This window comes from Lycium barbarum, chromosome 5, assembly GCF_019175385.1.
Source record: "Lycium barbarum isolate Lr01 chromosome 5, ASM1917538v2, whole genome shotgun sequence".
NCBI lineage: Eukaryota > Viridiplantae > Streptophyta > Magnoliopsida > Solanales > Solanaceae > Lycium > Lycium barbarum.
In genome coordinates this window covers 131,102,498-131,128,568 of record NC_083341.1, presented here as the reverse complement: position 1 = coordinate 131,128,568, position 26,071 = coordinate 131,102,498, and the positions used below count along the sequence as shown (strand labels likewise).

At 35.5% G+C, this 26,071-nt stretch overlaps 2 pseudogenes; one reads left to right on the top strand and one right to left on the bottom strand.

The window, feature by feature from the left end:
- The first annotated feature begins 18,851 nt into the window (after window positions 1-18,851).
- On the top strand, window positions 18,852-20,240 carry LOC132642737 (F-box protein CPR1-like; annotated as a pseudogene).
- A 3,563-nt stretch (window positions 20,241-23,803) lies between these two features.
- LOC132639823 (F-box/kelch-repeat protein At3g23880-like) lies at window positions 23,804-25,748 on the bottom strand (annotated as a pseudogene).
- Window positions 25,749-26,071: the final 323 nt, after the last annotated feature.

Below are 26,071 nucleotides of genomic sequence, written 5' to 3'. Positions count from 1 at the left end.
AATAACAAAGTCAAGATGGACTAATGCCCAAAACCAAAAAGATTGTCTTAATAAAACAGGACAAAACATGATTAATCCTGCTCCCCATCAGGCTGCTGTTGCTGTTGAGCAAAGGGCCGAAGAAAGTACGCTAAGGTGTTAACCATAGCTTCCTTCATGGCATCCAGAGTTGCAGTGAACTTAGCTGGAAGACCATCAACACCACCTTGCAGTTTGGTAGCCAACTTGCCTGCTTCCCTTAAGCCACCATCAATTTTAAGACGCAGTCGAGCAACATCAGCACCAGTTTCTTTAGAGACATCCCTGACTTTTTCCATATGAAAATGAGTGGACACAAAAAGATCTTTGAGAGAGTCAATTTTGTCATCAAGAACTGAAAGCTTAGCAAGAATATCAGAGGGATGAGCAGATGGGAGATTGGAGGAGGAAGGTTTGGATGATTGGAAGAGGGTTGGTCAGGTTCCTTATCTACATCCTTTTTGAGAACCCATACATCATCCATACATACATATACCATGCTAACAAATGCTCAAGAGTCATAACATTGTCTAATAAAAATAGGGCGGGGGGGGGGGGGGGGGGTGGTCATCAATATTAACATGATGGGCTTCCATAGTGCTAGTAATGAGCATACCATAAGGCAAGTTGGTAGGATCAGAAGCAGAGTCTAACATATGGTTCATGACTAGGGAGGAAAGGTGGACCTTACGCTTCTTAACCAGACAATAAGTGAGAAGAGTATCACGCTGAGTGAGGGTCGACAAAGAGCCTACACGAGGCAGTATAGCAGTAGCAATAATGTGAGCAATTACACGATTCTCAAAAGACAAGTGTTTGGGGCCTAAGTGAGGGGGAAGGGAACCAGTTGAGTCAAGAGAAATGGACCGTTTAGCTTCTTCATAAGTGACCTCAAAGTCAGATGGCCAGGAGTTACGAGATAGGGCAGAAAAATCAGAGCTTTTAATATTGAACATTTCATCAAAACCAGAGTTATCAAACAGAATACGAGTGCCAAAAACAAGGGTTTCAAGTTCATCATCTTTCGTAGCTCTAAGATTAGCATAAAACATGCGAATATGATGTTCATAAACTCAAGTAGATGCATAGGAGAAAAGATTTACCCAACCTTGAAAGTCAAAAAACTGTTGGATATTACAATGTAGTGATGAGATTACATCAAAATCCACTATTCGACCATGAGCAAAAGATTTACCTTTGAGGGAGTGAAATAGATCAGAATTTAGGGTGGACCAGAAATGGCGACGGTCAAGAAAGGCATTTTCATAGTCGAACTTAAATTTCTTGGAAGACTCACCACACACTTCAGTTGCATGGTCACGTTTGCTCGAGGAGCGAAGAGATAACAAATTTGTAGAGTTGTGAGGGGAGGAATCAGAGCCATCAGATTCGACATGAACAAGGGATGATGCTTTACCTTTGTTTTTTGTTTCTCGTGCTTTTGCGAGTGGAGAGAGAGGAAGGTTTCAGATTTTTAGCCATAGATTGGAACGGAGGAAAACTGTTGGGTGAAGAATGATAGAGGGATGGCCGGTTTTAATGGAGGTTGTGAGGAGATGGAAGAGTCATGGAATTTGAAGGGTTTATGGGGAAGTGGAGAAGGTATTGGGAAAGTGAGAAGACGGCAGAGATTGATGATGATATTTATTGAAAGCCGAGAATTAGGGAGGAAATAGGGTGCGGTAATCAATGAAAGGACAGAGGGAGTTTCAGAGAAGGAAAATTAGTCAATTTACCAAAAATAACATAGTTATATAGGTTTATCAATAATTACTAGAGATTCTCTAAGCATGCAAAATCTTTCCTCAAGTAAGGGTTTTGTAAAAATATCAGCAAGTTGATTTTTAGTGGAAACAAACTGTAATTCAATCGACCCCTTGATAATATGATCTCTAATAAAATGATGTTTAATATCTATATGCTTTGCTCTAGAATGATGCACAAGATTTTTTGATAAACATACAACACTAGAATTATCACAGAAAATTTTAACAGGCTTAAATAATAAATCATAATCACTTAGTTGATGCACCATCCATAGGAGTTGAGCACAACATTGCCCAACAGCTATATATTCAGCTTCAGTAGTAGAGAGAAACACATCCCTGTTTTTTTCTATGCCAGGAAATTAATGATTTTCCAAGTAGTTGGCATGAACCACTTGTGCTTTTTCTATCATCCTTATCTCCTGCAAAATCAGCATCAGAAAATCCTTCTAGATTGAAGGGATTAGTTTTGGTATACCATAATCCATAGGAAATAGTTCCAAGTAAATATCTAATTATTCATTTTACAGCACTATGATGAGATTCCTTAGGAGCTGATTGAAAACGAGCACATTTGCAAACACTAAACATGATGTCTGGTCGACTAGCAGTAAGATATAGTAGAGAACCTATCATTCCTCTATACTTAGTTTCATCAACTGCTTTACCTGTATCATCTCTGTCAATGGAACATGTAGGACTCATAGGAGTTTTCATAGCTTTAGCATCATTTAGACCAAATTTGTGAACAAGCTCCTTTGTGTACTTACTTTGACAGATGAATATTCCTTTGTCCGATTGATGGATTTGAAGCCCCAAGAAAAATGTTAGTTCTCCCATCATACTCATTTCGAATTCACTTTGCATGAGATCATAAAATTCCTTACACAGAGATGGGTTAGTACTTCCAAAAATAATATCGTCTACATAAATCTGTATGATTAAATTTCCAGATGAAGATCTTTTAATGAAAAGAGTTGTATCAATCTTTCCCATAGAGAATCCATGTTCTACTAAAAAGGTGCTTAGTCGATCATACCAAGCTCTAGGAGCTTGTTTAAGACCATATAGCGCATTACTTAGTTTGAACACATGATATGGGAATTTAGGATCTTCAAAACTAGGTGGCTGTTTAACAAAAACTTCCTCTTCAATAAATCCTTTTAAGAAAGCACTTTTAACGTCCATTTGAAATAGTTTAAAACCTTTAAAAGCAGCATAAGCAAGTAAAATTCGAATAGATTCTAACCGTGCAACAGGAGCGAAAGTTTCATCATAGTCGACTCCTTCCGGTTGAGAGTATCCTTGGGCAACCAGTCAAGCTTTATTCCTTACAACTTCGCCTGCTTCATTCAACTTATTTTTGAATACCTATTTTGTTCCTATTACTGATCCTTTTTCAGACCTGGGAACTAGATTCCATACTTTATTTTTGTCAAACTGATCCAATTCTTCTTTCATCGCCTTGATCCAATGATCATCTTTCAAATCCTCATCTACTTTCTGAGGCTCGAGTTGAGATATGAGTGCTAGATTTGCATTATTTCTGCGGGAAGCTCGAGTCTTCATTCCTTAATTTATATCACCAATAACAAACTTTTTTGGATAATCAGGCTCACTTTTCCATTCGTTTGGAACAGGTCCAACCGTAAGGTTAGTCGACTCGTCATCAGAGGTAGTTTCTTTTAATGAGAGACTTTGATCAGTTGAGGTAGTGGTCGTAATGACTGAAGACTGGTAGACATCGTCATCTGCAAATTTTTCTTTCTCGACCAAATGGTTAGTGTCATAAAAAATAACATGAACAAATTCTTCAATAGATTTAGTGCGTTTATTGAAAACTCTATAGGATTTGCTATTATTCGAGTAACCAACAAAAATACCTTCGTCACTTCTAGGATCAAACTTACCAATGTTGTCCTTTCCATTGTTGTGCACAAAACATTTGCACCCAAAGGAGTGAAAATAGCTAATATTAGGTTTCTTACCGTTCCATAGCTCGTAAGGGGTTTTCTTTAGAATGGGTTGAATCAAGCACCTGTTTAATACATGACATGCTGTGCTTACAGCTTCTGCCCAGAAGTGATGTGGCAGATTATGTTCTAAAATCATTGTTCTAGCCACGTCTTGTAAAGTTCTATTCTTTCTTTCAATGATGCCATTTTGCTGAGGATATCTTGGTGACGAAAAATTATGCGCATAACCTTGTTCATTGCAGAAATCCTCAAAGGCTTTGTTCTCAAATTCTCCTCCATGATCACTTATTATGGAAGTGATGAAGTAGCCTTTGTCACGCTTTTTCCACCAATACTAGCAGTTCTAGTAGGACCAACAAGGTCCATGTGTAGAAGCTGCAATGGTTTAGAAGTAGATACAATATCTTTGGAATTGAAAGAACTTCTTGTTTGCTTACCTTTCTGACAATCATCGCAAATATGATCTTTTGAATAGTTTATTTTAGGCAGGTCTAGGACCAAATCGTGTTTGGCTAATTTTTCAATTAACCGCATGCTAGCATGTCCAAGTCTCTTATGCCAAACCTAAGGATCTTCTCCCATAGATGCCAAGCAAATATGTCCAGCTGGACTTTTAACAGAGTCGAGCACATTATACATTTCTTGTTCTGCTGCCAGGAAGAATTTCTTTTCTAGTTTTGTCTTCTATGACACAACCAGTCTTTTTGAATCTTACCTCTAAATCAGAATCACACAATTGACTGATACTCAAGAGATTATATTTGAGTCCTTCAACCAGATAAACGTTAGAGATATCACATGAATTATTAAACGAAATAGTTCCTGTACCGATTACCGTTCCTGTTGAGTTATCACCAAAAGTGACTAGTCCTCCATCAAATTAAGCAACTGATTTGAAAAGGTTTTTGTCGCTTATCATGTGACTGGAACACGCACTGTCTAGATACCATTTTTCTTTTGACTTCTTCTTGTGGTGTTCCTGCAAAACAAGGTAGTTACCTTTTTTTAGGTACCCAAGCTTTCTTGGGTCCTTGAGGGCCAGTGCTTTGATGATCAGTCTTGGGTTTCCATATCCAACTTAGAGAAGTTGTATAACGAAACCTACACTGAAAATATTTATGGCTCGTTTTTCCACAACAAAAACATTTTTGTGAAGAGTGATTTTCAGAAAATGACTGAGCAGTCGACTTATGAAAGTTTCTTGGAGACTTCATTTCTGTGGTTTGAAAACTTTTATTAGACTAATTTGTCTCCTCATAATTGGTTGACACATCTTTAGAATTATCAGAGGTATTTCTACTATTGATAGGTCTTTTCCCAGTGGACTTGTTGTTACGAGTCGATTTGTTAGATTTAACAGAGCTATGACTGGTGGACTTGCAACCCATTAAATTGCAGTTTCAAGTCATCAACTTCTTCTTGAAGAAGATCCCTTTCTATTTCAACTACTTCTAGTTTGAGTTCCCAGTCCCTTCATTCCCTTTTAAGCTTTTTATATTCATTAAACACCCTATTTAAATCCTCGAGAGTTTGGTCAAGCAACTCTTGAGTTTCGCTACAGTTGGAACAGTGATAAGGTCTTACCTCGCTAGTTTCACCAATTGCCATGAAGCAAATGTTTTCCATATCTTAGCTTCCTCATCATCTTCAGAGACTTCATCTTCACTCCAACTGCTGAATGCTCGTTGTTTTTGATAGTTTTTCGATGGTTTCCTCTTTGCATCAGGGCATTCAGATGCAATATGGCCATATTTTCCACATTCGTAGCATTTTCCATCATTTCTTTGAACGGCGGAGGATTTACCTTTCCTGAAATTTGAATTTCCTTTTCTATTGTTTCTTGATCTTCTCATAGCTTCAATTACATGCCTGGAGATCATAGCCATTTCTTCTTCCTTGAACTCATCATCAGATTCTTCAGCCTGTGACTTGAAAGCAACCATTTACTTCTTTTCATCCTTCTGATATCTTTGAATATGAATCTTCTCAAAGGCCATCAGATTTCCTCTTAGTTCATCATATGTAAATTTGTCCAGATTTTCATTTTCTAAAACAATTGCCTTTGTTTCCCAAGTTTTGGGCAGGCTTCTGACAAGTTTTCTCACTTGTTGAGAGTTAGTGTTGTTGACACCCAATTTTGTCCCTCCTTTATTCAATTTTATTTACTCGGGCTTCTAAATTTATTGACAAACTAAATACTTTATTTTCACTACTATTATTCTCACTACTCTTATTTTTAAACATTACGAGCGTTACTTTATCACAAATTTTTAATGTTCGTCATCGTTTCATTTTTAGGGTTTGGAATCGTTAAATTAATTACAAGACAACACTTTACAAAGTATTTATTTCTTCTACATATTAATTATTTATTGTCTTTACATAATATATATTATACCAGTTATTAAATTAGAAGCCCAAAAATAATTAAAATAGCGGAGGAAGGACCAATAATTTTCAGCCAAATTAATGGCCCAAAATACCAATACAATATCATTCCCCCACTCAAATAAACAACCCATATTTTAATACCCAACCCACATTTATGTCAGCCCATATTTGAATTAATAGACCGGCCCAAACGAATTATTGACCAGCCCATTACCCGACCCGGTCCAGCCCATCCTTTTCTCCTTTACCCTAATCCCTCTTCTCCTCTTTCTCCTTCTCACCCGCCTCCTTCGTCCTCTCTCTCTCTCTCTCTCTCTCACCCTAACTCCTTCTTTCTCCCATCGCCGCCGCACTTCCACCTTTCCCTTCCACTGTCGCTTCGCCTCCCTCGCCTTCCTCTCATCGCCACCCCCCCACTTCCGTCGCACTCCTCTCCTCTTCTCCTCTTTTCCCCCACCTGCTCTGACTTCATCCACTCCTCCACGTTTCCTTTCTGACCACCCACGTTTTCTCCACTCTCCTCTCTCCCATACTCCTTTTGCACGCGTCTGACACACCCCCTTTCCTCTCTTGCCATCCCTGCACCTCCACTCACAGTTGTCCCCCATGCGTCTGTCGCCTTTGTTTCCCCACGCCGATCATCTCTCCCACGCTCCTCTCTTTTCTTAAACCAAACGAAGCCCTATAAATTCGGGGTGAATTGTTCTGTTAAAGGGGGGGACAGATAGAAAAACGAAGGATCTAGAACCAAAAATTCCCTACAAAACCCAAGTTTAATCATCAAATATAGGAGATTCCAAGAAAGCAGCCAACGATTACTCTATCTGTTTGGTTGAAAACTTTAGTCTCTTTAATCGATTTTGAGGTTCGCTCCTGTTCGAGTCTATTCATAACGAGAGTGTAGATTCGACGACTTCGACGCCTCACTTCACTGCACCACAAACAGGTAAACTTCGATATAATTGTCACTCGTGATCTGTAATTTCTGTGTGTTAGGATTTTAGTTTACTCTGCTGTCTGTTCAGTGGTTATGTTAATTTTGCTGTCGTCATGTTGTTTGTTTGATGTTTGGAGCTGTTAGGATAGAACGTTAGTTGCTAAATGAACTTGGAAGATGTATGCTGTAATTTGGTTGCTAGACTGAATTTCCAGGATTCAGAATCTATTTTAAGTTGAATATACATAGGATATACAAAGGGTTAACAAGATAAGAAGAAGATATACATTCGATATACACCAGATATACACACCCTGATATGTATATTTTAGGCATATTGCATATATGTTTAAAACAGTTCTGAACTATCCCTCTTTACTCTATTTGTTCTAAGTAGTGTGCCCGCGACGAGTGTAATCTGCTTAGATTTAAATGCGGTAAAGTGATTATACAACATGCCGATGTTGGTTGCTGAATCCTGTTTGGTCCTGTTATTTTTCATCATTTTTTAGTTGGTGGTTGTATTTGAGTAGCATACAAACTATGAACCATTCAGATTCCTCCTTTCCCTCGTTTTTTTTATTTTTATTTTGATGATTGCCCCTCGATTAGACCACTATGAAATGTGCCTATTTGTTGTAATTGAAGTATTTGAATTGATTAAGGCTTTTCATGCTCATTAAATAAATTTGAAACTCTGTATGGCCTGCTTAATAAGATATGAATCTTAAGTCGTCTGATTCATTGGTTAGTTCTACAATAAGGATGCCAGAAAATGTGTTTAAGTTCAATATATGCACTGTTTAACCAGCTGAGGAGTAGGCAGTTTCAATTTCTTGTTATGTGCACATTACAGCCTGAACCTAACCTATAGACTAGTTAGTGTCTTTAGAAGTATTTAACATTTTAGCTCCACATCTGCAGCTTACTACTATGTCCAAAAAGAGATGTCACAGTCCTATCTTGTTCGATCGAATGCTGGCTGTTTTATGCTTGAAATTGTTCGTGACTGTTGGTTAAATTATTGTCTGTCGCTCCCTCTTCAAAGTAATTGAGCTATAGTGTTGGATGATAACTTGTTTGTTTAGCTTACTGTAGTTTATTTAAGGGATCAAGGCAGTATTCATTTGAACTTATAATATTATAGGACAAAACCTTATAAAAACCCCTGCTTCTCTGTTCTAGGAGCTGTCTTTGGCAGGGCGCATGAGCATTCTCTCACCGTTTCATATTTTGTTCGAATTATAATTCTGGTTGGTCTGTTGATAGTCTAGTAACAGATTAGCATGACTGAGTTTCTTTTTTTTTTGTAAACCCAGAAGGCTGTGTTCTACTTGATAGTCTGATGTCTCTATACCCCACTGTTTCCCCTTTGTTATTTGTAAGGTTTTATAGGAGGTTGGTTCAGGATTGAGATGAAAATCCTATTTGATGTATAGATCTTTGTTCGCTTAAACTACTTGTTCAATCCTTTTAGCATTTGAAACCTGTAAAAATCAGTATTTGTTTCCTGTTGAATGACCCTATCTGACTTCCTCCCTATTTGGTTAGGACTGCTCTGTTGAGCTTAGATTTATGCTTTAAGAACCTATTGTATCCAGATATATGGCAGTTCTTGTATGCTATTGCATTAGTTAATTTATACATGGTTAGCTTGGGGCAAATGTTTCAAGTAAATGGGTAACAAGTCCACCCAAAGGCTTCTCTGTTTTCTGCTTGAACTTATATTGTCATCATGTTAGAGGGCCACCGTGCGCTTATTTAGTCTAAAGGATATGAATTGAGTTTGCCCTCGCTAGTTTCGTTTCCAGTTTCCTGCCGCCTGAATATCATTCATCTCGCATATTACCTTTTATTTAGGGTCTAGTATGCCCACTGTTTGGATTGAATAAACAACGTTTGCCCTTTGTTCGAACCTGTGCACACTAAATGTTGATTTTTTTTAGAGAGTTGATTGCTGCCCTATTCTTCCTTTTATTTGCTTATGTGGTTGTCCATTGCAAGTGTATTGTGGGATGTTCTATATTTTATAGGACCCTTATATCTCAATTAATATTTTGATAGGAAGGCGGGGTTAAAACTCTCCAATATTTGCCTTCTACACATCCTTATGAATGTGTATGTATGAGATACACATTGATTATACAAAGCATACACATAACCTTCGATCTTTCTGCATATATATTTTACACATTATTCATTGATCGTATAATAACTCCTTTCTTTTCGTTTTGTGCATGACCGATCGCGTACGAGTCCGAGAGATTCGTTCTTCCTCCACATTCGGTTTGGGCTAAGGTCCAACGTGAACTATTCTTCTCCGAAGCCCAACAGAGGCCTAGATCCAGAAAAAGAGATTGTTGGGCCGAAGCCCAACAGCTACGCCCACAGCAGCCTCAAAAATGGGTTGGGCCCATTTAATATTGATTTACTCTCTTTATTTTTATATATTTGATGTGTATTATGCAACTAACCTTTTATTTTGTTCTATCTTCTCGATTTAGATGGACTTTAGCGGATTAGCTCAATATAACAGGTAGTCATTTTTTAGGAAAATTAACTATTAACTCTGTAGGTTTTGCGCTCGTTTCCTTTATTTTATTCTTCTTTGCGTCAAAACTATTTTAATACTTATAATATTTATTTTTAGAATAAGTGATTTTTTTAAAGATAGTATGACTACATAGTTTGAATCAAATCATGCTTTATTTTGCTACCTTAAAATCTCAAGCATCACTAATATATAAATATTAATCCAAGCATTTCTCATAAACATTCTTTAGATTAATCTGATTATGCATACGTCTTAGCCAAACATAGTTAGACAAAAGAGATGAAAGGAAACTCGCATTAACTATTTTCGTACTTTATTCGTACTCTTAAAATACAAAATGACTAATATTTCACCATTTGATTTTTCAAATATTTATCAAAATGCTGTATTAATTTACATTTTTTTGTCCACTCATATGTATCTTTGGCAAGCTTTATTTTTAAAAAATAATATCATTAGTTGAAATCTTAACAAACATTTATAAGTCGTATCACAAAATAGCATTAAAAGTACTTTTTGTATACAAATTATTATTTTTTACAAGTTCTATTTTAAATAGAATTCTTACATGTCTATCTATAACTTTAGCCATACTTACAAAGCTACTTTCTTTTTCTATAATACTGTATTTACATTTAGTCTAATTAATTTTAAGTCCGGTCGGTTAACCATTGTTAATGGGTCTTCAAGGGTGCCTAATACCTTCCCTTTAGACTAATTGAACCCTTACCTAGAATCTCAAGTTTCGCAGACTTAAACAGAGCTAACTTTAGAAAATAACTTTAATAAACTTTAGGTGTCCTAATTCACCATAAATAATTAGGTGGCGACTCCTTAAAACACAAACAAAAACTGGGAATCTCCAATACGTCGTACTTCTAACTTTAACCTCCGCGGGTAAAAATGGGGTGTGACAAGTGTAAGTCACACCAAGAGATTTGAGTTCACCAATAATTTTGCTAAATCTGGTAAACATTGATTCAATGTTCACATCATCCTTCATGCTGAAAGCTTCATAGTCGTGCCTTAAAGCATCGATTTTGGTTTCTCTTACTTTTGATGTTCCTTCGTATGTGACCTCAAGTTTATCCCACATTTCTTTTGCAGTCTCGCAGTTTGATATTTTGGCATATTCCTCTCCACTGACTGCACAGTACAATAGGGCTATTGCTCTAACATTTGTTGATAGAGTTTCCTGTTGTTCTTTAGTTACATCATGCGACTCCAAATCAAATTTTGTAGTTGGATCTTTTGCATCCACATTTGGAATAGGTTTAGGTCCTTTCTTGATCACAATCCATGCTTGATAATCTGTTGATTGCACAAAGATCGTGAACCTTTCTTTCCAATGGCAATAGTGTTCACCATTAAAGTAGGGTGGTCTCGTTGTGGAGTGCCCATCTTGTAAAACTGCACCAGGGATCTGATATGCAGCCATTTGATCTTTTCTCACTTGCTGTTAAGCAATGAAGTGTGAGACCTTGCTCTGATACCAGTTGAAAGTGCGAGAGGGGGGGGGGGGGGGGGGTGAATTGTAACTTTTTCGTTCAGATAGTCGACTATATTGTAATGCAGTAATAAAAATGCAGAAATAAAATTGACACATATATTTTATGCTGGTTCAGATTCAATGTGAATCCTAGTCCAGTCCCCTTGGGTTGCAAGGGTGTTCTCTGCAGCTCTTTGTAAATGTTTTGGTACAATGGTTTGTTTGAATAGAGCTCCTACGTCTACACTCAAACACTCGATTTTTTTTTGATACAATGCCTCACAAACTATTCTATATCTCTCCTTTCTTTTTTTGTTTACACTATATCACTCAAGAATACAATGTTTGTGAAAAGTAAAGCAGAGAACTTGAGAGTATGAGACGATTGTATGATTTTCTTTGTCTTTGGAGCCTCGAATAAATAGTCTTCATATGTTTAGCCGTTAGACTCTTATTTTGCAGAGATATCAACCCAAGAGATTTGATCCTTGAGAATTAGGAATATTTGAGGATCCTAATTTCCAAGAATAAAGCAAGAGCTTATTAAGACTTGTAATGATCCTTTCTTTCTGTGGTATCAGCCTGGTTGGCAGATGCTTGTTTCCTTGAACGTTGTTGATGTGAAATAAAGGTTGTACATCTGCTTTCCTTATGCGCCATTTGCCTTGTTGGAGTGTTACTTGTTTCCTTGTATAGCAGATCTGATTTAATGCTTGATTCACCCTGGTTGTGCTGATTTAAATGCTTGAGTAAAACTGATTTTGTTCCAAAAATACGCAGTAGCCTATCTTGAATTCCTTTCCTTATGCAGCCGACTTGGGCTTGCCCTTCTCAGACGACTGGACTCCTGTTGTCCATTGGGCTTATTTGTCTGATCCATTTAGTTGATCCTTTGAGTATTAGTACCTACACAACAATTTGTCATCATTAAAATTATAACACTAACAGCCATCTCCGATATTGTCTTTCATTCCAGCATTGTACAAGGTGGGTTCTGTTATTTTTTTTGATTTAGGAAATTATCCAGAAATCCATAGACGATCTTGTATGCCTTTTGCTTTCTTTGGATGAAACATTATATAGGGAATTAAAACTCTTGATGAAGTCTTTGCTGAGTGTTTCTTTTAGTTGTTGGCTTGCAACTCATGTCACGTCGATTTTGACAGAGTTGTCATCAACACCAAACCACTCCATATTATAAGATCTGTTTTCTTACGAGGTATATTCTTTAAACATGCAAAAAGAAAAATTAGTTTCTTACTATTAGACTCCAGATTATAGGAGATCTGTTTTATAACCGAGAAATCCTCGAGCACATTTGTCCATGGCAGGGTTCGAACCCGTCATGCGCGTTCGCTCTTAGCCTCTTACCATTAGACTGACCCTGGGTAAGGCAACAATGTTGCATCAATCTTTCATTTATCTGGACGTACCCAAGAGTTGATAGACTCCATCTTTATCAATCATTAATTTCACAACTAATTCAATCATAGCCAATATCCTTAAAACTATCGTCGTTGAATCGTGAGTGTCTAGTATCTAAACTTAATAAATGACTTGCTAATTATTGTGCCGGTCTTACGTCAAAGGAAACTCTTATATTGCACTTATTCAAATTCACTTATCCTTTAAATCACTTATTTATGCCATGCAGTTTGTTAAGTTATTACAATGGTGTGTGCGAGCATAGGCAGACTCAGGATTTTAAGACGGCAGGGGAACTATTATCTTAATATAAACGCCAACAAATTTTTTAATGACGACCTTGGGATAATACTGTGTCGAACCAGTAGCTAATAGCATAGCAGTAACGAAAATACAAGTACATAGGTCAAATATGTGTAATAAATAAAATTTTAACATAGTGAAGCAAATGAAAGAGACAGCTCAGTGGCTAAGGCTGTGCAACATGTGGTGACAGTGCAGGTTCGAATCTGGGCGAACTCATTTAGCGCTTGTTATTTTCATAAAAATAGGCTCAAAAAAATAATTAAAAGTGACATTTGGGTTCGATCCAGGGTGACATGTAATGAAAGCAGCAGTTGCAACCAACGTGCCTCAAAGACACTTTCGTTTGTTAGAGTGCACAATTAAATATATACTAATCTCTCAAGGTATATACACATATATATACATAATTTTTTCAGAAGGGTGGGAGTGCACTTCCATCTAGGTCCGCCTCTGTGTGCGAGCACGCTCAACAATAAGCACAAATCAGATCATCACAAGATACAAATGGAAAGAGATGTAAAGAGAAAATGATCTGGTTTATTCGTCCAACAAGGGGAAAGTACATGCACAACACCATCAAATACAACTAAATTAGAGCACATAAATTACAGAACATACAACAACTATACTCCTCTAGGCCTTGTCTTATATAAGCTTTTAAATATGATTAACCAGTACAGCAGTAAACAGATGCAACAGATGACACAGACAGTAACAGCGAGACAAAATAAATGTGCTAAAGTAGCATACATACCAGTTATAAATGCAATAACAACTGCGGACATGGCCAAAAGCTGCAAATAACCTGCGGCAAAATACAGATTCCGCGGGTATGCGAGAATGCAAGCTAAAGCAAATGCGAGGCTGAACATGAAGAATTTGTAAAACAAATGCTGATGAATGCAGTAATATTTCATGCTAACTAAGTTTTTGTGATCGAATACTTCGTAAATGAGCTCATCTCGATGCTCTGAATTTACTGTAGATAAAACTTACAGAAATAATCTCTTCATTTAGCTTGTTGAGACTCCCATTTCACCATTCGATTGGCAGCCGCCGCTCCTATTCCCCTACCCATCAAATATTCCTCATAGACAATGACAGAGCTCAGAGGCGGAGCCGGAATTTTTAGTTTATGCATTTTGGACAAATTATTTGTACATATTAAATATTCCTAAAACTTTTAACACAAATATAAGGTTTGAGCCTATACAACCGAATCGTGTTCTGCCAAACCCACACAACTAGAAAAAGAGGGTTTTCCCACCGACATTCAGTGGAAAATTTATGCTACAAAACATGATTTTCCCTCTTTATTCCCACCGAAACAGGTCACTGGGAAAACACATGGTGGGAAACATGTTCCCATTGAAATGCTGGGAAACTTCTTAATTTTTTCTTATGAAAATATCTACTAACATTCAATGGGAAATAGCTACCGAACATATTTCAGTGGAAAATCACTTGGAAAATAGAGAACTTTTAGTAGTATCAGTAGCTTTAGTTCAAATTTAATTCGAACCTTGTATTTGTATTAACAAATTCCCTAAATATACAAAAACAACAACAATAACTACCTAGTGTAATCCCACAAGTGGAAAAATTCATTAAATATATATATAAATTAAATTCAAAACAAGTTACTATCCCCTGATCGCTATCCTAGAATTCAGAGCTCAAATCCTCTACAAAATTCAAACCGAAAAACAACAGCAAATTCCAAAAACTTCAGATAGAATTTAAGAACAGAAAACAAAAAAAGAGAGGAATAGAATACACAACAAAATGCTCTGAAAAGAGTTCTTCTCTTCTGTTTCTTCAAAACAATTTTTTTTTTTTTTTTTTTTTGTTGCTGTCATGGCTTTATCAGTCAGCCATGGTGTTTCTCACCGGAATCTTGTAGGAGGGTCTTCTGATGAGCAGTGTATCAGTATTTATCTCAGGGGCGGATTTATGTTGGTCCGAGGGTATCACGTGACACTGCTTCGTTGTACTTTTCTACTAAATATACATATACTAGTGTCATTTGAAGCTACATTAAAATTTAAATTTGCAATTCCTTTTTTTTTTAATGTTTTTTTTCCTACTCTTGCCTTTTGTGTTGTTTTTATATCATCATATCAATTTTAAAGGCAGCTTGACAATTTTTCAATATTTCTATGATATTTAATTATATAAAAAAAATTGTAAGTTAAAAAACAACATTTTTAAGAATATATTTAGACTTCCTTTTTATTTTCATACAAATTAATGCATGCATCAAAGCTTTTCTCCCTTTTATTTTACTACATTTTTTGAGAAATATTTACTGATCAAAATTGAGTTTTACCTTACGTTAGATTTCAACTTAATGTTTTTCATTAAACTTATATTGGCTAACCCATTTTTTTGGAAGAAAAAAATAATTATGATATTCAAGTAATGTAAAAAAATATTTAATGGTACAAATTGTTGTATAATGACATCAATGAAGTTAACTTATAAATAAAGAAAGCATTTAAAATTAAATAATTAAAAGTCTTGATACAACGAATTACTTTAGATGTTTCTTCAGATTAAACCTTACAAAAAGGAACTGGAAAGTTAATGAAATTATTTGTTTTTCTTACTTTAATCTTTCCTTTTCTTTAAAATATTGTAGTTTGTTTTTCTTAATGAACTGTTATAATTTCTTAAACATGTATGTAGTTTTAGTGTTTCATGTTTATCTAGCTATTTGTCCTTAATTATATAAAACATTGATTATCTCATATTTTGTAAAACATTTCAATATCAAAAAATGTGAAAATGATTTCTCTCGTTTTCAATTATTATTATTATTATTATTATTATTATTATTATAATAATAATAATAATAATAATAATAATAATAATAATAATAATAATAATAATTTGGAGAGCTACAATATTTCTTTAAATGCTTTTTTCAATTTTTTTTTAGCTATATATGAAAAACTAATTTTAAATTGATAATTAAGCATGTATTAAGGTATATAACTTTTTTATTACTTGTCCGTAATAATTTTTATAGAAAAAAAAATGGAAACAAATTTAATCATTTCCACATAAAAGAAAGACAATAAACCTTTGGATCAATTTTTAATTTGGTTGAATTAATAATATTTTGTGGTGTCACTATCACCCTTCCACATCATCCCTCCTAGAATTTAATTAGCCCACACAATTATTCAAATTTACTAAAATAGGTGAGAGCTTACAAGGTAATTAACCTTCAATTAAGGGTAAAATGGACAAAAAATTTTATGTGAGGACTACAAAATTTTGAGATCCTCCCTTATATATAATACTAATAAAAAATAAACTGAACGAAAGTAAAAGGTAAAAAGAATAATGCGACACTGCTTCAGCACAAAGGCGTGTGTTGGTCTGTTGGTAAAGAGCTCCATTTTGAAGGCAAGGTTGCGGGTTCAAACCCGCCTGGCCTAATTTAAATTCTAAATCAATAAAACAACTAAAATATAAATGGAACAAAACGGCAGCGGGTCCTAAAACCAGTAAATATAGTCCTAAAACCAGTAAAATAACTTAGCCGTTTCCTACTCTAATTCTATACCAAATTGGTCAACTAACTTAAAAGCTAAAACCCTAAAAAGAACTCATAAGTCATAACTTTAAAAATTCTTTTATCAATCAGAATATAATTGATGGCTGCCCACCTTTCAAATTAGAATATAAGTTCTTCTCTTTTTTTATCCGGATTGCCACATCAGGTTAGCACTTTCTTTAGCATAATATTTTATTAAGTGCTTGTAATATTTTCATGACAATAATTTACTTTCTTTCTATTTTCTACCATGAAATTATTTAGTGTTCATTATATTGATATTTAAATTTACTTATGTTTTATTGTTTCTTTACCTATGTTTTATTAATATGATTTGAGTTGTCTTTTTATAATATGATATCATTATAGTAATTTATTCAGTTGTTCACTCTTTTAAGTTTTACATGGTGACACTGCTTATGAAAAATCCTGCGTACGCCATTGATTTATCTGCTCCCTCAGTTCGTTTTTTTATTTATATCTTATACTAAAAATGAAAAATAAAATGAATTTTTCTGTTTTTACTTGTCCATTTTAATAAATTAAAAGAGATTTTTATTATTTTTTGCCATATTACCTTATCATATTAGTCAAACTCATACTTTCAAAGCAAAATTAGTAAGGTTAATTTAATAATATAAATCTTAAGTAAATATTATTTTCTTAAGATGAGTGTTAAGTTAAGATGGGTCAAGCAAAAAGGAATAGAGGAAAATCTATCTATCTATCTCTATGTATTAATACTATACTATCATATCATATATCATAAATCATATATTAGTAATATATATAACAGGATAACAAAACTTTGTAGTCGTAATATGAAAGTTTCGAATTTTAGTGCTCACTTTTGGTAACACTTAAAAGGATTAAAACTGATTAGGTGATACTTAATGGACTACTTTGAACATACTACTAAAGATACCAGACCAAGTTTTGTCATTTTCTCATCCATTTTACACGAAATCCTCTCCTACACCGTTCTCGGTCAGTCTACCCATTTTCATTTTCAGTCAGAGCCAAATATGCCAAATTGAAAAGAAAAGCCACGTAGGCACACATAGCAATATCAAGGTGGAATATGGGATTTAACCGAGTAGGGATAAATATAATATTTTTGAGTATATGGTTAAATATGGTCCTATAGTTAGGTGATAAGGGTAAATATGTTGAAAAAATATAACGAAAGACAAATATAACTTATTTGTGCAAGTACAAGGGCAAATCTGACCCTTTCCGTATTTATTACACTTTAAAATAGTTTGGAGGAGTGGGGGAGGGTGTGGGAAGGGGTAACAAGACTACCGAAAAGGAAAGGTGTGTACCTCTGACTTCAGCATTAGCGTAGCGGTACTTATGCCTTTTCCTTTAAAAAGGCAATATTTTTGTTGGAAAATCCCTGTCGCTCCAAGTTAAATAGAACTGAAAATACCGTTTATATAGTTATAAACAAGGTTGCATACCAAAAATGTCGCCAATCGATTTAATCATAGAACATTCAAAAAGCCTCATCAAATAAAAAGATTATTACTACTCTTTCTATCTCAATTTATGTGATACACTTTTCTTTATAGTCTGTCTAAAAAAGAATGATATATTTCTATATTTACAAATAATTTAACTTAAAACTTCTCTGTTTACCCTTAATGAAATTATTTAAAACTACACAGATATCTATGACTTTTTTTAAACCACAAGTTTCAAAAGTCTTCGTTTGTTTCCTAAACTCCGTGCCTAGTCAAATTATATTACAGAGCAGAGGGAATAGTTTTTTTTTTTTTTTTTAAATGTCCTAGAATTAATAAGTGAAACAGACGAAATAAAGGACCCAAATCCTTGTTGGACACACACTTGACTTACCCTGATACTTGGATTGCGGTCCCCATATTGAGAAAAGAATATTCATTTGGTGTCTGCTCTCTTACAACAATTTCAGAGACATCAGAACTGAAGTCACTTCGGATATTCCTAGGATGTTTACCTTTAGGTCTTTTGGGGATTGGGTTAGTCACTGTATTAACATCATTCTCTCCTACTGTTGTAAATTAAGAATAGTGATGGTAGAAATTTTCTATGTATTGCTTTGATCATCAATGATCATATTTATACAAATATTTTGTATAAGGAATTAAATCTAAATACAAAAATGTAAAAATATTCAGCTGTGCACTTGTATTGATCCTATTCATTCTATGCAAAAATATCCTATCTGTGTAACTGAATTTATTCCTTTCTATATTGAGCATGTGACTTTCACATGCTCTCTTCACAGCTGTCAACTTGCGTCTATCGGACGGTCCACGTTGTATCCATCATAGAATTTGATGGATGGCTTGATCGACGCCACCTGTCTTATTGAATTAAATCTTACATATGTGGAAAACATGGAAGATATAGAAGTACTTCCACTTTCCCTTTCTTTTGTCGGAGAAACCCTAAAATCCAAATTCCTTTTCTTCAATTCTTGCTTCTTCCTTGAGCTGATAGAAGAAGAAGAAGCTATGACATGCTTCTAATCTATTTAACACCTACACAATCCTTTCATGCTATCACAAGATTTTCACTACAACAGGTGATTCGATAGTCTCTGTTCTTCCCAGTGAAATCATCACAAAAATCCTATTAAAGCTTCCCCCAAGTCATTGTTGAAATTCATGTGTGTTTCAAAATCATGGCTTCAACTAATCTCTAGCCCTGAATTTGTGAAAACCCATCTGAAATTAAACGAAGGATGCGACCATCATAAAGTTCTATTGCGAGTCCTCGAAAGAAATTTCAAGCTTTGTAGTCTACCTTGTTTTACAAAGAATAAAGCACCGAGCTACTTGACATGAATTCTCCCATTGAAAACCCCTCCTTTTATAATTGTATTGTTGGTTCCGCTAATGGATTGATTTGTCTGGTAAATAAGAAATATGAGACATTTTTATGGAACCCAACATATAGAAAGTTAAAGGAATTACCTAAGTTAGAAGTTAAGTTGACATGCGATCCCTCTTCTTTATGTTGCAGATATGGTTTTGGATATGATGAGTCATGTGACAATTATAAACTAGTAGTTATTGATTATAAAGGTAAAATTTTCAGTCAAAGGACTATGATCAACATTTACAGTTTGAGGACTGATTCTTGGAGAATAGTTGATGAGCTTTAGGGCATCTTTCTAGCAAATTATTCAGGTAAATTTATCAATGAGAAGCTTTATTGGGTTTCGTCTATTGATATTGGTAACAACATTGTGTGCAACGTCATTTCTTTTGATTTAGCAGACGCGAGACATGGGAACAGTTGGAGCTTCCCAGTTGTGGAGAAGTCGATTCTCATTTCAAACTGGGAGTTGTGGAAAGTGATCTATCTCTGCTTTATACTTGTCGTCTAGGTGCTACTACTTCTAATTTGTGGATTCTGAAAGGATTGTAAAGTAGATGTATCTTGGACAAAATTGTTCACCATTGAATAACCTCTAAATGTTGCGCTATATGTGTGTTCTCCACCCCATCAGACATTCTATATACATTTTCGAGAGTCAAATATGGGTGAAATTTTACTTTTGCTTCCCCAAGTTATCATGATATGTGATGGTTCAGCTAGACAACTAGCGGTTGCGGATCGATTTGAGGAATGCACTGCTGTAGAAAACTATGTAGAAAGCATAGTTGATCCTCTATTGATAGTTGACCAGAGTCGTCGTAACCACGGAACTTCACAATCACTTCGCTGATAGCTTGTAAGAGTTTTGCTTATTTTAGTTGGTACGCTCTTTTTGCACTTCTTTTATTTTTCATCAAATGTAGGACAAGAGATTGACTATAATTTAACACAACCTTTAGAGGATATTCAATGGAGAACATCTTTGTCAAATATAGGACTTCGATGGATTATGAAGGATCGTGGAGTGGATTGTGAACATCTTTGTCCAAGATACATTAACTCCACAATCCTTCATAATCCATTGAAGTTTGTTACGGCTATGCAATATGGATCTTGTCACAAGGCGATTCACTGAAAAGTCTGCGCTTAACAGATTCTTTCCCTTGTTTTTATTCCGTGAACGACCTATTTTTCTAAAGGAAACAAATAAGCTCGTTAGAAGGGAGCCTATACCTTAGGACTCGTTAGAGAGAGTCCCAGACCTCTTATTTTTGATAGAAATTTTCCTCCCTTCTTGTATTCCATCTGCGTCTTTAAATAGAGAATCCTATTACAAGTGTAACACCCCGTACCTTTAACGAAAGTTTTGACCACGATCCTAGACTTAGAAAATCAGATAAAGAATGTGGGAATTGAAATTTTTCTGTTCAGTTGTGATATGGTGGTTTACGCCCATGAACAGTGGTCGTATTTCAATTTACGACCATGAACAGTGCCCGTAAACTGAAACCAAGAATTTCTGAACATTCTGGAATTTGACATTTTGAGGTCATAGGGTTAAATACGGATCGTATTTCACTTTACGGCCCGTATTTCAAACCTTATTTGGAATTTGGGAAAACTTCCTTGATGAAAGTTGTAGAGCATTGAAATACCTTTCCAACGGTATCTTACGGGGGTCAAACGGACATCTGTGCAAAGAGTTATGACCATTTTACTGAAGAGAGGCAGTGCAGTCCGTAAGTCAAAATACGGACCGTAAATCAATTGACGGCCCGTAAACTGAATTTACGACCAACACTGTTCAGGTCGTAATTTGCATTTTCACAGGACAGTATATATTCATCCATATCAGTTCAACTCATTATTTTTCATTCCTTCAAACCCTAGAACGACCTCCTACTCTCCTCCAACATCAAGAACACCAAGGTAAGTCCATTCTAATTATTCCAACTCAATTCTAACATATATCCTTGTAATCTAAACAAGAAATCATCATTCCTAATCTAGGGTTTTCAAGAAAACCCATCTCAAGATTCAAGAATCAATATTTAGGAAATCTCCTTCAAAACTCAAGTCTCTAATTCAAGTTTTGGAGCAATTAAGGTATGTAGAACTTCCATCCACATGAGAGAATCTCTATGTTCTTCCCCATGCTTCGTTTCCTTGATATCCATGAAGTTCAAATCTTAGGGCATTAAACCCAACATATTGGTAGCCCGTATTTAAGTATTTATGTACATGAATTTTGTATCTATATTCGTTGTTGTATTCCTAATCTTCCATTACGGTTATTAGGAACCCTAGCTTAATCCATCAATCATGAATTCTTCCTCATGTGTTCTCATCATGTTCATATGAAACTTTATGATATTATTTTGCAAGTTACAAGCATGTTTTCAAGTCAATTACAAATATATGATTATGAACTATTGTATTACTCATAAATCAAGAACATGTTTACAAGTTATTTCATGAAACCATGTTTACAAGTTATTTCGTGAAATCATGATTTCAAGACAAGTACAAGTTAATTCACGAAAGTCATGGGCTTCTTAGCCAACTATATTATGTTCATGTTTTTGGGAGTTGCACGACTTACCGAGAAGGCTCAGATAGCCTGAAACTATGTAGCCACCATAGGACAAGGATCGCTCCGCCCAGTTAGGACGATACCTTAATTTTACACTGAATGGATCCATCATGCATGTTACCACCTTATACCCTGGCAAGGTATAGGGGCTCTGCTGGTCCGGCGAGGTACCAGACTCCACGTATCCACGTGGTGATATCATGTGTCGGTTTATGAAATGCTCTCCCTACTTATCATGTTTTTACTTATGTTATATATATACGTATGTACACATGCTCATATTCATGTCCAGGTTTTCAGTTTCAGTTCTTATCATGTTATTCCATGTCCCATGTTGTTTCTTTCAGTTGCTTTACATACCAGTACATTCAATGTGCTGACGTCCCCTTTTATTGCCCGGGGGCCTGCATTTCACGATGCAGGTACGGATTTACAGGATGACGCTTCTGCTCATTAGGATTTGCACGTACCAGCTTATTGGTGAGCCCCATCTCATTCGGGGTTTAGACATTGTATTTCTTTATTTAGTTTTGCATCTAAAGGTATGCTGGGGGTCTTGTCCCAGTAAGTATGTTTTCCAGTCAGACTCATGATAGAGGTTTCATAGACTAGACAAGTCAGTTATGTCATGTCAGACATTTGGAGTCGTATAGCCATTTTGGCTCACTCATGTTTAAACAAGTATTCTATTAAGTATTTTGACTTACCATGTTTTATAAAGGCTCATCATGCATTCACGTTATATTCGCTTATGTCATGTATCATGATAATTCAGCAAGCCATGTGGTTCGCTCGGTCACATGCAGTCAGGCACCGAGTGCCGTGTTACGTCCAGGCCATGGTTCGGGGCGTGACAACAAGATATTAAGAAAATCTAGGAATCTACTAACATAGAGAATCTGTTCAGATACGAATTCTAGTAAAACTAAACTACTGCCTATTTATGAAAATTCTAGTAAAACTAAACTACTGCCTATTTTAATGCAAATAAAATCTGCCAGTTGTATCAGATCTCCTTATCCTCTTTGACGTTACTATCTTTCTCAACTTGAGGGCCCCGCCTTGCATAAACCTTACCCACGAATGAATCTATAACAAAGTACTATATCTGACAAAGGTGTCACTACAAGAAAAAATATATCTGGCAACAATTTTTTTTTTTGTTGCCATAGATTGATTATTGTTGCAAAAAATACTTTTGGCAACAAAAAAAATATTTTGTTGCATGAACTTTTCCCAACGGCTGTTATTGCAACAACGTGCAACAACTTTTTTTTTGTTGCCAAAAGTATTTTTTGCAACACTAATCAATAATATGACAACAAAAAAAATCATTTGCCAACAATAAAATTAAGTTGTTGCCAAATGTAAAATTTTTTGTTGCGATTTCTATACTTTCTTGTAGTGTGTTTTCCATTGAATATCCTCTAAAGGCTGCGTTAAATTAATATCAATGTCTTGTCCTATATTTGACAAAAAATAAAAGAAGTGCAAAAAGAGCATACCAGCTAAAATAAGCAAAACTCTTATAAGTTATCAGCAAAGTGATTGTGAAGTTCCGTGGTTACGACGGCCCTGGTTAGCTGTCAATAGAGGATCAACTAGGCTTTCTACATAGATTTCTACAGCAGTGCATTCCTCAAATCGATCCGCAACCGCTAGTTGTCTGGTTGAACCATTACATATCATGATAACTTGGGGAAGCAAAAGTAAAATTTCACCCTTATTTGACTCGAGCAAATGTATAAAGAATGTCTGAAGGGGTGGAGGCAGGGGCGGAGCCACATTGGCTCCAGGGGGTTCATTTGAACCCCCTCGGCGAAAAATTACAGTGTATTTTCAAAATTAAAATTATTTTGTTATGTACATATAATAGATGTTGAACCCCCTGACTTCTTCGTGTGTTTACCTTTTAGAATTTTTGAACCCCTTCGATAAAAATCCTAGCTCCGCCACTGGGTGGAGGACATAAATATAACGCAAAATTTAGAGGATATTTAATGGTGAACAGTTTTGTCGAAGATACATTAACTCCACAATCCTTTAGAATCCGCACATCAGAAGTAGTAACACCTAGACGACAAGTATAAAGCAGAGAAAAATCAATTCCCACAACTCCCAATTTGAAATGAGAATTGACTTCTCCACAACTAGGAAGCTCCAACTTTCTCCATGTCTCATATGCTAAATATAAAAAATGACGTTGCACACAATTTTGTTACCAATATCAATAGACGAAACCCAATAAAGCTTCCCATTGATATATTTACCTGAATAATTTGCTAGAAAGATGCCCTGAAACTCATCTATTGTTCTCCAAGAATTAGTCCTCAAACTATAAATGTTGACCACAGTCCTCAGACTGAAAATTTTACCTTTATAATCGATAACTACTAGTTTGTAATCGTCACGTGACTCGTCATATCCAAAACCATATCTGCTACAAAAAGAAGATGAATCCCACGGCAACTTAATTTCTAACTTAGGTGATTCCTTTAAATTTCTATATGTTGGGTTCCATAAAAATGTCTCCAATTTTTGATTTACCAGACAAATCAGTTCATTGGCGGAACCAACAATACAATTATAAAAAGAGAGGTTGTCAATGGGAGAATCCATGTCAAGTAACTCAGTGCTTTGTTCTTTGTAAAACAAGGAAGGTAGACTACAAAGCTTGAAATTAATTTATTTCGAGGCCTTGAAATAGAACTTTATGATGGCTGCATCCTTCGTTTAATTTCAGATGGGTTTTCACAAATTCAGGGCTAGAGATAAGTTGAAGCCATGATTTTGAAACCTACATGAATTTCAACAATGACTTGGGGGGGAGCTTTAAGAGGATTTCTGTGATGATTTCACTGGGAAGAACAGGGATTATCAAATCACTTGTTGTAGTGAGAATCTTGTGATAGCATGAAAGGAGTGTGTAGGAGAGAATGATGATGAACTCAATCCCCAAAAGAACTAAAGGAAAATACCCTCGGAATATCCGAAGTGACTTCAGTTCCGATGTCTCTGATATTGTTGTAAGAAAGCAGACACCGAATAAATATTCTTTTCTCAATATAGGGACCGCAATCCAAGTATCAGGTTAAGTCAAAGTGTGTGTCCGAGAAGGATTTGGGTCCTTTATTCCGTCTGTTTCACTTATTAATTCTAGGATATTTTTGAAAAAATACTACTCCCTCTGTTCCAGTTTATGTAATATAGACTAAGCACGTAGTTTAGGAAAGAAAGGAAGACTTTTGAAACTTGTGGTTTAAAACAAGTCATAGATATTTGTGTGATTTTAAATAATTTCATTAAGTGTAAAAGGAGAAGTTTTAAGTTAAATTATTTTTAAATATAGAAGTGTATCATTCTTTTCGAGACAGATTAAATAGAAAAGTGTATCACATAAATTGAGACAAAGGGAGTAGTAATAATCTTTTTATTTGATGAGGCTCTTTGAATGTTCTATGATCAAATTTATTGGCGACATTTTTGGTGTGCCACCTTGTTTATAACTACTATATATAAACGGTATTTTCAGTTCTATTTAACTTGGAGCATTGGGGACTTTCCAACAGAAATATGTCTTTTTAAAGGAAAAGGCATAAGTACTGCTACGCTATAGCTAAAGTCAGAGGTACACACTTGATAATCTTGTTCTCTTCGACTATCTAACGGTGCTTTTCACTCACCAAAGTAAGAGACTCTCCAAGAGCTTTAGCTTTCTTTTGGTTCTTAGCTGCTTTGTTCTTGAACCACATGAGGTGTTGATTATCCTCCGACATCTGCATTGCCTGATTCCAAGCAATTTCATTATACGACTTCGACCTTGATTTCCCATGTGAATGCCAGTTGAAGTTGTCCATGTCTCATTTCTTTGCCATGTAACTGTAACAGTTGAAGTTGTCCATGTCTCATTTCTTTGCCATGTAACCGTAAAGCTTATCTATTCCCCCAGGATAAAAGCGAACTAGATTGCGTCACCACACGTCTCTATCTCTTTCTTTTTCAGAAAAATGCTCACTGAGAAACAGAGCCTCCATATATCCCACGACAGTGGCCTCAAAAACCAATAAACTGATGCTACGATGGCCTTGTGGAGCATATGAATGTCGAATAGCCTTGACAGCAGCATAAGAGCTGAAATAGTCGCGCAGCTCCTGATTTCGCATTCTAATCACTTGTCATT